We start from the raw sequence: 12,724 nt of genomic DNA, 5'->3' as shown, positions 1-12,724 counted from the left end.
GAACAAAGTCTCCAGTATTCTAACAAACAAATTTAAGAAAACAAAATGGGGAAAAAAAGATTTTAAGAATCAAAATTTAAGAATCCCTACAAGTCCAAGATGGATGATTTGGAGAGTAATCTTTAGAAATCCAATAAACAAACTCAAGAAGGAAGATCTGAAGATCAAAGCCTAAAGATTTATAAATCCTTAAATTGGGATCAAGTTTCAAGAATTTGTAAATTAGGACCAAATTTCAAGAATCCCTAAATTGATACCAAAGTTTAAAAATCCCTATATTGGAATCAAATTCCAAAAATTTTTAAATTGGGACCAGATTCCAAAATTTCCATGATTCTCTAAATTTTAGAATGAAGATCTTATGGAAACCTCAAATTTTAGGTCCAAAATTATTCAATTCAATATCAAGTCATAAATACTTTTAAAGTGAATTTTTGCTAAAAAAAATTTATTCAATTCAAGCTCGAGTCATCAAAACCCTTGAAGTGAATTTCTACTAAAGCACATATTTATTCAATTCAAGATCAAATAATCAAGACCCTTGAAGTGAATTTTTGTTATAAAGATGATTCACAATTTTTAAGAGAAGAAAAAGGTTTTGAAAACTTAAAAGCCTTTACAAAGTTTCAAGAATAAAGCTCTAAAGAATTGAACAAGTTTTGAAGAACTTGAAGAACACAGCATTTGGGGTTCTAAGAATTGTCAAGAAATTGCTTTTCAATCTAATTACCTAAAGAAAGGAAATCAATTTCATTTGCTCGAAATCAAGTCATCAAAACCCTTGAAACGAATTTTTTTTAAGAATCTTGTTCCACATAAAGCAAGGAGATCCACTATGTTTACTCTAGATCAAGTCATTAAAACCCTTGAGGAGGATTTTTCTTAAAGAAAAGAATAAGAGGATTTTTCTTTATTTTAAGAATTTTTAGATATTGTAATTTCCACATCTAATAAATAAATTATTATTTATCTCTAATTTTTCTAGTCTTATGTTTTACTCAAAATTTGTGTGTATAAAATTTTGCCTTACCTAGTGAGCTAATCTCTACCTTTCATCTCTTTTTAGCAAAAGTTCAAGTGTTCAAATTGCAAAGGCTCCCAAAAAGAACTTTGCTATCAAGCTAGCTCTTAGGCCTTCTGGAGCAAATCTTGCAATCTACCCCAGTTAATCATCAAGCATAGATGTTCTTGGTCACCCTATAGCATTAGAAGAAAAGCAAAAGTTTTTGCTAAAGTTCATGCTCAAACTCTTTCAGTGTTGACCTAAAAAATCAAATTTATAATACTTCTTTCCCAAATCAAGGTTTAGAAGAATCTTCTTCTAGGTAACTTACTTCTTCTTATGAATCAAGTGCAAACCATAAGCTATCATTCAAGGAACAAAATAATTACTTAAGTAGTAGCTCTATTCCATCATCTCTTTCATAATAAAATTTTAGAGTAATGATTGTCATGAAAACTAGCACTAGATCATTGAAAAAACAAGTTAGGCTCTTTAAAAAAGTAGTGGAATCTCTTCCAACAAGCATTATAAAAAAAGATAACCAGATTGCTGCAATGACGGATAAGATTAACAATCTCACTATAGATATCTAATTTTATCTGAACATGTTCTAGCTAGCTATGATACTTTAAAGGTGAGCCCATTTCATGCCTAATATTTTTTTTTTTAAGATTTAAAAACTTTTGAAAATAAATTTTGAGTTAAAATGACCACGATGCATTACGGTCAAACCAAGTCAAACTCGATCAAACTTGGTCAAACTTGGGTAAACCCTTGGAATTCACAATTGAATAGGACTATTAAGACTTGAGAATTATAAAATTATGATTTGGATACTTGAAAATCTTGATTGCATCTCATAAGAGTGAAATTACGTAAATGCCCTTTAAGGGTATTTTTGTAATTTGGCATTTTTGAAGTTGGTTTTACATGACAAACTCCAAATGATGTTTTAATATTATTCATGAATCTTGATGCAATGAAAACTTTGATTGCACCTCATAAATGTTGAAATTATTAAAATATCCTTTTGGGGTATTTTTCATAATTTGACCTTTTCGAGGTTGATTTTTCATGAAAAGCTTCAAATCATGCTTTACAATTATTCCATGAATTTTGATGCGTTGAAAACCTTGATTATACCTAAAAAAAGTGAAATTACCTAAATACCCTTTAAGGGTATTTTCCTAATTTAGCCTTTTTGAGGTTAGATTTTCACGAAAAATTTTAGCTCATAGTTGAATATTATTATATTATTTTTAATCCATTAAAATCATGAAAATAAATATTGGACCATAGGATTTTAGGAAAATCATGCAAAAACATAAAAAACACTAATAAAGGTAAAATGGTTTTTTCTCATTAAAACAGTGGCAAAATCCTTAGATGAAATTGATCTAAGGGCTAGGAAAGGTGATATTGGTCTTTAAAAATATCATTTGGGGTTAGAAAAGAGAGGAGGCAGCTAGAAGTGGGAAAAAAAAAACTAGAAAAGAAAAAGAAAAAATAAAAAAATTGGAAAAGCTTTGGAAGGTAAACCATTTTCTCACCATTTTTATACATTTTTCATTTTCATTCCATGTAGTTCTTAGTTCTTCTCCATGTAATTCTTCATTCCAAGAGCCTTATCCTTTTTCTAATGGTTTACATGCTTTGATTTATGATTTAGATGTGCTTTAAATGATTTGGTCTTGTTATTATCTTGTTTGCATGACTTGATGCTATTTTTGTTTAATTTTCTTGAATACAAATGTTATATTTTTTATTTGTCTTTTGTTAGTTTTCTAAGTGTTTGATAAAAGTTCTATTTTGAATAGATGATGGTTATTTAATTACATGATGTGTGCTTGATATGTGTTAGCTTTTGGATTTAGGGTTTAGGATGCTTATAATGTTTGTTAGGTGTTGGAAACCCTAAATTCAAACCCTAAAATCATGGGAACCTCGAATTCAAACCCGAAACCAAAAGTCAAAGTCTAAACCCAAGGTTAAACACTAAACCCAAAGTCAAATCCTAAAACCCCAAAGTCAAACCTTAAAACCTAAAGTCAAACCCTAAACCCAAAGTCAAACCTTAAAACCCCAAAGTCAAACCTTAAACCCCAAAACCAAATCCTAAACCCCAATGCCAAACCCTAAAGCTCAAAGTCAAACCCTAAAGGCCTAAAGTCAAATCCCAAAAAACCTATAATCAACCCTCAAACCCCAAAGTCAAACCCTAAAACCCAAAATCAACCACTAAACCCTAAAGTTAAAACCTAAACCCTAAAACCTAAAACCTAACCCTAAAACCTAAAACCTAACCCTATATCTAACCCTAAGCCTAACCTAAACCCGAAACCTATCTTAAACCCTAAACTAAACCTCAAACCCTAAACCTTAACCTAAAAACTAAATAAACCCTAAACCATAAACCAAACCTTGAACCTAACTTTTAACCTTAAATTTGATCCAAGCCATAAATCCAACCCAAAACCCTAAATTATCAATACCTTCAAACAAGTTAACCCCAAAAACCTTAACCTATGTTAAAACTCAAAGCCATCCCAAAATTTGAAGAATTCATATGAAAATTTTATATGAAGTAATCTATTCCTGAATGCCTCCTAGAGGATGGGGCACTGATTGCACTAAAATTTTAGTATTTTTATACTCATTTTCAGTGTAATTTTCTTTATATTTTGGTTTGTTCCTTGTAAATTGTGGCAAAAATACTCATAAATGCACATTTTTCTCATGTGTAGGTAAAAATAAAGAAAATGAGGAATTTTGGACAATCTGGATATATTTTAGAGGATTTTTGGTGATAAAATTTAGCACAAGCCATAACTAGTACCATTAAGCTACTTTACCTTTTGAGGGCGTTTTTCTTGATCCTTTTTCCTATGATCTTTTAAGCTTAATTGAATTTTATGAAACTTTATTTCAAGCTTTATTCCTCATAATCTTCATTTAGAATGATTTTTCTTAGCTTAAACTTGCATTAGTACCTTTTTAGTATCTTTATTAATGCTCGAAAGGTAAAGTACATTATTGAGATGAAACTGATTTTTAGTTGATTAAATTTTAAAAATTTGCCAAGATTGATAATGTCAAAATTATTCATTTAATGACTAGAATTTTTGATAGCCTAATGAAGGGACAGTTTAAAAATTACATGCCAAAAGATAAAAGCACTAAAGTGCTAATTGGTGGTGTGGAATGAAGCTTCATTGGATCACATCATGTTTTGGCACTATCTTTGGGCATTCAAAGAAGGCTTTAAGGAGCTGTTGACTTGGCATTTTGGAGAGCTCTTATTGGCCATAATGTGACTTTTTTGGATAAATAAAAATGCATGAGAAGAATTGTAAGTAGTGAAGAGATGGAGGTGCCAAAACAATTTTACAGTAAGTAAGACAGTAAGAAGAATGAAGGATCTAGAAGACCCCTCATTCTTAAATATTTTAGAGAAATTTTTTGAGGTTTAAGGTACCATTCACCTGCCTATAAATAGGAGGAAAGTTGACCATTTTGGGAGACTTTGGATTAGGATTTATAGTTTTTGTTTCTTTAATTTTCTAGACCTTACTTTTTTGCATTTCATTTTCTTGCATTTTCTTACTTGCCAAACAACTTTTAATTTTATTTTTTCTAATTGATTCTTGTTGTAATTTTCATTTTCCTAAAGTATTTTTCAATTTTCTTTACATTTTTGGCAATGAATTTTACAAGTTTTATTAATTTCTAGCTTAAATTCTCATGATCTTTTACTGATCTTAATTTTGTTTTTGAATATATGTAATTGACCTAGTTTCAATGTTTCTTTTGAAACTTAGTGCTTTTGTACTATTTTTGCTCATTTCTTTTTCGTAGTTCGTAGTTCATTAGGCTTTAACATAGTATAAAATCAGCATCAAATTCATTCCCAATCAATGTAGTTAATTCTTGCAGGTTAAAGTTAAAAATTATAAGAGGTGCAATCTAGTTCATGGGATCCAAGCTTGAGCATAATTCTTCTATCCTTTTGATGAATTTTTTTCTTTTTTCAACCTTTGATATCTTAGATTTACTTGGTATCTTGCTTATTTTCAATTTCTTGCAATTTATTTCATGATTTTGATAGCTGTTTAGATGATTTTTGCCAAAGTTGTTTTGTTTTCCTTTGATTTGCATAGATCTTAAGATGCTAGTTCATTAAACTGGTTTTGCTTCCTTTTACTGTGATTTTTTTGGTATGATTTTGAAGTAAACTTGTTGATTGATAATTCCATAGCTAAACTAAAGTTCATTTTTAGTATAGGGCTCTAGATTTATTTTTTTCTTTTACTAACTCAGTGAGTTATGGTTACACATTTACGTTCGATTTAGCTTTTCTTTTTGTTTGTGTGTTTTTTTTTCAAGTTACTATTATAATTTTAATCATCATTTAGTTATTTAATCATTTTCTTAAATTCCAATTTAAGTTCATTTTAATTTGTTCATTTTAGATCTTTAACCCTTGAGCTCAAAGTACATTTCTCGATTTTGTTTGTTTGTAATTTCAACTTTTGCTTATATTCTTTTGTGCAATTTTCTTCATTTTTTGTAGACATCTCATTTTGTCCGGAGTTTTCGTTGATGAGAAGTTCGATACAAGCTCAATTTTAGAATTTTATTTACTTTAAATTTCATTTTGTATTTATCATATTTATTTATTTATGTTATTTAGTTCTAGTTTAATTTCATCATTATCTGGTTAATAATTTTTTTGAAGATCAGATTTAATGGGAGGAAGTGAGTGGCAATGATAGGGTTGGAGTGGGATTCATTTTGTGGAAGATAAATTTCAGTTTTCTTTGATAATGCAAACGGAATCACAATTGTTTTAAAATTTTCCTAAGTTTAGTCTTATAAATTAATAGAGGAATCAATGGAAGAGGACACAGGCAAGTGATCAAAAAAGAAACATAGAGAGGAAAACAAAAACACACGGCAGTTTAAGCCAAAAACATGAGAAACAACAAAGGAAAATTCATCACCAATTAGTGGCCGCCCTTGCCTTTTACATCAACAACAATCCACCTTTGCCAACGTTGCTTTCCACCACTGTAGCCACTACCTTTACCGTCACTGCCGAAGCTGCCATCACCGCCAATCCTACAATTGAGACTTCTTACACTGTCTGATCACCTTAGATTGAACCATCTCACATAAGACAACAAAGCAAATAGTAAACAATCACACTCAAACCCAAGTTGACAACAAGCAGATCCTTAAGCATAATGAATCAAAAAAATTTTCGATCGTTAGAGTGACCCACGAATAGCAGCAGTGATTGGTGGCTTGCAACAGCATGGTAGTGCAGTGATTGGTGCATAGCAGCAAAACTCGCTGGTTTAAGGATCTGAACAATTACCTTTTACTTTAATTATTGGGTTCATAATTCATTTTGTAGAAAAGAACAAAGGGATTGAAGACTATTGAAGGAAGATTTGCATACTGTAGACGATGGTCTTCGACTGTTGGCAGTAGCTGATGACAACGAGGAACGGTGACAACCAATTTCTGGGTTTTTGCCCACTTGTAAAGAAAAAGAGAGGATTGGCAGAGAAAAGGGATAAAGGAGAAGAAGAGGGATAGGTTGACTAGTTCAAAGTGCAGATATGATTTGAGCTTCGATTGAACCAGCCCACTAACGATCCATTCAAGCCCAGAATTCCTTCTCAAATGGCTTAGACTCACTTTGATTATGATCTTAGCCCAAATTTCAGTATTCTATTTTTTATCCATTTTGTTTTTAGTCTTAGCACTCATTTGATTTATTTATATTCATTATGGATATGTTGGTTAATAATTAAAAGATAATTTGAGTAAAAATATTTTCAATTATGCTATTATTTCAAAATAAAATAAAATAAAACAAAAAAAATATTTTGAAGGGAAAGTTGAAAGTGTCAATTTTCTTTGAAAGTAAAAATTTCCAAAAAATATTTTTGACTAAAAGTTGAAAGTGTCAATTTTCCTTAAAAATAAAATTTTAAAAAAATATTTTTGAGAAAAAATTGAAAGTATCAATTTTTCTTGAAAATAAAATTTCTAAAAAATATTTCCAATTTTAAAAAATGTTTTTGAGGAAAAGTTGAAAGTATCAATTTTTCTTGAAAATAAAATTTCCAAAAGAAAAAAACATTTTGAAGAAAAGATGAAAGTACCAATTTTCTTTAAAAATAAAATTCTAAAAAAAAACATTTTTAAAAAAAGTTGAAAGTATCAATTTTTCTTGTATAAAAGCATGAGTTTTTTTCTTATAAAACACAAAAGAGATCTATATCGAAAGTCAAATCATCATTCCTTTCTCTTTTTGAAAAATTTTTAATGTTAAATCATCCAACGATGGAGCCTTTGCAAGTGAAACAATAGTTTTTTTTTCATACTCTTGAGTTGCGAGAATTTTTTTAATTTTTTGTCAAAAGTATTGGAGTCAATTAAGAATAATTTTCAAAAATTAATTACTTGGTAAATTTTTTTAGGCTTAATGGATAACACGAAATCAAGCTAGTACCATCTTTCAATGGGTGTTGTGAGGGTGCTATAACCTTCCTCACACGTAACCGTACTTTCAGACGTAGTTTTGGTTTCGCAAACATTGAATTTACCTTTTTGAGATACCTAAGTCAAACTTAAGAATCCTCTTTAAAAGGGACAGATTTAGTTAGGTGGCCAATCACACCTAAACAAAAAAGATTGGTGGCGACTCCTAAATTAATGTTTAGCAATAGATCCCCAGATCTAGACATTATGACAGTTTGGTGACTCTACTGGGGACAGTTGAGAGTCAGGCCAGCAAATAAATTTTTGTTATCCAAAAGCCTAATAAAATTGAACTTTTTTGTATAGAATTTTTATTCATTCATTCTGTTTATTTACTTCATTAACTCCATCATTCATATGCATGTGCATAACATGAGCTCTATACCTGAGCTCTATCTCTCTAGAAGGGAGTAAAGTACTTATGCTTTTGTGAGGTTTTAATGCCTCCACAATGGCTAGCGAAATACTCTCACTTAAATTGAACCTTTTCCACTTGTAGCCTCTAATGGGTGAGGATTGGGATGCCTTACTAGTTTGTGATGGACAATGATGTAAGGAACAATTTAGGAACCTTTAGACTTTAACCTTGAACCATATATAGTGGACCTTAGAAGTGCCTAACTACTAAAGATAGAGCCATCTCTTCCCCTTTAGAATTGACCAAAAGCATAAGATTCATTCTTCTTATTATGTGACGTTTTAATTTATTTAGTTATTTATTTATTTCTCTTTATTTGATGTACTAACCTCTTCTCTTATTCATGTTTGCATGATCCATACTCATATCATAAAGTTGTATAAAGAACATTTGCTTGAAAGATGGTCTTCAACAACGAGTTTTTCATGGACTCCATAGAACAACTAGTTTGCTCTTTGTCTGCATTAGCTAATTCTGAGTCACCCAACGAAGTAAAATGTCAAGTCAAAAGGATTCAACTAAAGAAAGGGATTGTTTACTAATTAGTTATGCTTTTATCTTGTCTCAAGAGACATCTATCATCCTAAAAAAAATAATCTAGAGGATTTGGTTGATATATGGAAAAAAATGAGTCCATCGAGATAAGAGGAGTTTTGCCGGAGACATGGGCATATAGCACACCTTCTTGCAGTAAATGTCAAGAATCAACTAATTAGAGCTGCAGTGCAATTTTGGGATCCTGCATACAAGTGTTTCATCTTCAATGAAGTTGATATGACACAAACCATTGAAGAATATTCGACTTTATTGGGCATGCATCTCTAAGCTCCTGACAAAATATATGTCAAAAAACACAAATAAAGATTTCATAAAGATTTGGCCCATCTTATGGGGACAGACAAAGAGATTATGGATTTTCATACAAAGAAGAAATAAGAACAGGTTTGCCTACCTTAGAAGTTTTTCCATGATTTTCTAGTACAACATGCCAATGAAGAACGGGGGTTAGACGTATTTGCTTTAGCCATATATGAAATGGTGATATTTTCAAAGGTTTTGGGTTATATTGAAATAGCAATGATTGACTTCTTTGAAAGTATGATCGATGGTTGTAACCCTTTAATGTTAATATTAGCAGAGACTGTCAGATCTTTGAGTTACTGTAGCAAGAATGGAGGGTATTTTACAGGCTACATACAGTTATTGTACTTATGGATGAAAAACCACTTCGAATGAAAAAGAGGTGCTTTCTTGAAGCTTTATGTTCGTAATTGAGCTCCGATCAAGGAATTCTATGAAAGTGAGTGGCCAAAACAAAAATCTAAAAGAAAGTGGATAGTTTTCTTATAAAAACTGATAAGTACCGAAGTAAGATGGTTGGTCCCGTGGATGAATCATGAACTTATGCTATATCAATGTGAAGATAACATTGTGGTCTCACTTTTGGGTTTATAGGGAGCAACAAGTTATGTGCCACTTCTAGTAAGAAGGCAGTTTGGGGTAGAACAGTTCATTCCCATGACGTATAAGCTTTATCAATCAAATTTTTCTAACAGTGAGCCAAAAACATTTCAGAGGATGAATGAGGTGATTAAAGCATAGAAAAATCCTCATAGAGTGAGTCCTGGATCGTTCAGTGAAAAGGTCATTCATGGGTAGAGAGCAAGATAAAGACAGGAATTGGTGTTCACTTATAAAAGCTTTTAATCACTAACAAGAGGAAGCTTGAAAAGATACCATCAGAATTAAAGCTTGCGATAAAAGAATTCAAGATCGAAAAGGATAAGTTAAAGCAAGAAATCCAGAAGCTTCAAAAGAAAAAGGATCAATGGAAAGATAGAGCTAAAAAGCATAAAGTCAAAGTTTGCAAGATTGCTAGGGAATGTGACACGGTTGTCAAAGACTTAGCAGAGCTACATTATGAACATAAGAGGTTGTGTGTGAAAGTAAAAGCCAAAGAGATAACAATCGCTGAACTGATAGATGAAAATGAGCAATTAAAGCAAGAATATGCTAAATTAGAAGAAAAAAGTACCCAAGTACAGACAAAAAATAACATGTTGAACAGCTACTTAAACAGGTTGAGACAAAAGTTGAATGAACAAAAAGACTATATTGCTGTATTAGTTAGAGAACATAGAGAGTTATCATACCAAGTATGGTGCGATAAAAGGGAAAACCTGGGAAGACAGAAATATATTGAGCACTTAACAACCTAAATTTATAAAAAAGTTTGTAAGGCAAAAGAAATGGTCAAAGAGGCAGAAGCATTGAAGCAAGTGGTGGCCCTAGTACGGGAACATGGACAACACTTGTTGAATTTCATTAAGGAAGCAAAAGACCAATATGAACGGATCAAATGATTTGATGGTTATAATTCTAGGGTATAAATTCTATGTAAATAAAGTTCTTTGAAATAAATGAAATCTTTTAGTTGAACATTGTCTTAAGGCATACATGCATTTTCATTCATTGCATTACATTTAACAAAATAACCATTTTAGGTTTCCATGATATAGTTGTATAAACTTGCTAATTCTAAGATATGGTATTAAAGGTTTAAGGATAGCTCCATCTAGCAAAAACCCCACCCACTGATATAATACAAGAGCTAGAACTAGACAAATAGAGCAAAAAAACTCTCATCGAGTTGAAAAAAAAAAAAAGGCACAGGAAAAGCTAAAAAATGACTTGAGTAAGATTCTCGATGCTCTCAACAAGTTAAACAAGGGAAAAAAATAGAAGAGAACACAAGCCAACAGGGCCTTCCATCACAAGAAGTGGTCGATCTTCTATACCTTTCAGGTTTTGGTCCACAATAAGCCCAATCCACACAGGATATACTATCACAGTAATTCATGTATCCTGTGTATCCTGAAATGCCATCAGCTTTGAACCCAAGGCATTACCATAGCTATGTGAATCTTGTCTTTCCTGATAAAGTAGTAGAATCGATCCAAGTTCCTGATCTAGATAACTTGAAAGAGAAGGAGAAAGAAAAGGTAAAAGTGGAATCTCATGAAGATTTAAAGATTAGTATGTTTGAACAAAGATTATGGGCTGTGAAAAGAATTGAGTTTTATGGTTCTGTCGATGTTGTTGGGCTTTGCTTAATCCCAAATGTGGTTATTCCACCAAAGTTTAAAGTACCAAAAATTGAGAAATATAATGGTACGAAATGCCCAAGACTCATATCACCATATATTGTCGGAAGATGGCAGCCCATGCCCATAATGAAAAACTATTAATACATGTTTTTCAAGATAGCCTTACAAGCTTTGCTGTTAGGTGGTATGTCAGTCGGACAGAACTCGCATCCGTTCTTGAAGCGATATGGCCCATGACTTCATCAGTCAATATCGATATATTATGGATTTGGCTCTTATTCGTTTGTCTTTACAGAACCTAGAGAAAAAGGTAAATGAGTCTTTTAAGGAATATACTCAAAGGTGAAAGGATGTAGCTTCTCAAGTGCAACCTTCTCTAACTGAAAAAGAAACTACAGTGTTGTTCATCAGCACTCTGAAATCTCTCTATTATGAAAAGATAATAAGAAATACAACCAAGAATTTCATTGACATGATGATTTCAAGAGAAATTATTAAGAGTGCCATTTTAGAAGAAGGAGAGGCATCGAGTAAAAGAGCCCCAAAGAAAAAAGAGACTGAAGCTTAAGTTATGAGCTTTAACAGGTAAAATTCAGGGGTTATCGACCTTACCCACCACAAGGATATCCTCTATATTATCTTGCTATGAATAACACTTCCCCTTACCCATACTTACCAATCCCACAGTCATCTTACCCTTAAACATATCAACTTTCTTTTAGACCTTAAAATACCATATATAGTCCTAACACTCAACCTACCCAAGACCTCAGACCCGTTCGACTAACCCAATGGGTGGTTCACGGGAGCAACGAACTACTCGTGAAAAGCCTGTGTTTGACCTAATTTCCATGACCTATATAGAATTATATCATGAGCTTTACAACAGTCATCTGATTACTTCTAGCAAATTAGAGCCATTCAGGCTATCTTACCTTAAGTGGTATGATCCCATAGCCCATTATGACTATCACTACGGGATTGCTGGTCATTTCATTAAAAATTACACTGCCTTGAAACACAAAGTACAAAGGTTGATCAAGGATGGAATGATTAGTTTCGATACAAGAGGGGTAACTACACCAAATGTCAGTGGCAATATTTTGCCTAATCATAACGTAAATGTCTAAGTAAGGAACAATAGCATCATTTGAAGAGAAAAGTGACAGATATTAATAAACCTCTCAGTTAGCTATTTGATGTTTTATGGAAAGCTAACATGATATAGCCAATAGGTCTGCATGGTTATTATGGAGCATATGTAATAGGCACTAATTGTAAATATCATAGTGGGGTAATTGGTCACTCTATCAAAATTTTTGAGCAGTTTTGCTAAGAGGTACAAAAGTTCATAAATTCGTATAAGATGGAACTCTACGAAGAAAGAGAGGTCTTAAAGAGTGCTGAGATATTTATGATCGACAGGCCAGTAAAACTATTTTTAAAGTCGGTAATAATTCACTATGGGAACAACCCAAAGTCAGTTATAGATAAACTTATTCCCAAGCCAGTAACTTTTAAAGTCCCAGCACCATTCTCATATAAAGATGACAAAGCTATACCTTAGAAATATGGTTGTGATATGATAGTTTAGAGGCAAAAAAAAAGTACTCCTAAGTTTGATGCTGCTAACATAATAGGTGT

At 31.9% G+C, this 12,724-nt stretch overlaps 1 long non-coding RNA gene across 1 annotated transcript; it reads right to left on the bottom strand.

Annotated features, from left to right (window-relative positions):
* Positions 1 to 5,844: 5,844 nt before the first annotated feature.
* LOC149510884 (uncharacterized) lies at positions 5,845 to 6,783 on the bottom strand. Its single transcript, XR_016334712.1, has 2 exons — positions 6,465 to 6,783; positions 5,845 to 6,368 (listed from the first exon to the last, which is right to left on the bottom strand). It is a non-coding gene; the product is annotated as an uncharacterized LOC149510884 (long non-coding RNA).
* Positions 6,784 to 12,724: the final 5,941 nt, after the last annotated feature.

This window comes from Durio zibethinus, chromosome 27 (genome assembly GCF_047325235.1).
Source record: "Durio zibethinus cultivar Kanyao isolate XHJ-2024 chromosome 27, ASM4732523v1, whole genome shotgun sequence".
NCBI lineage: Eukaryota > Viridiplantae > Streptophyta > Magnoliopsida > Malvales > Malvaceae > Durio > Durio zibethinus.
The sequence above is the reverse complement of the archived record's forward strand: the minus strand, read 5'-3'. Positions and strand labels throughout refer to the sequence as shown.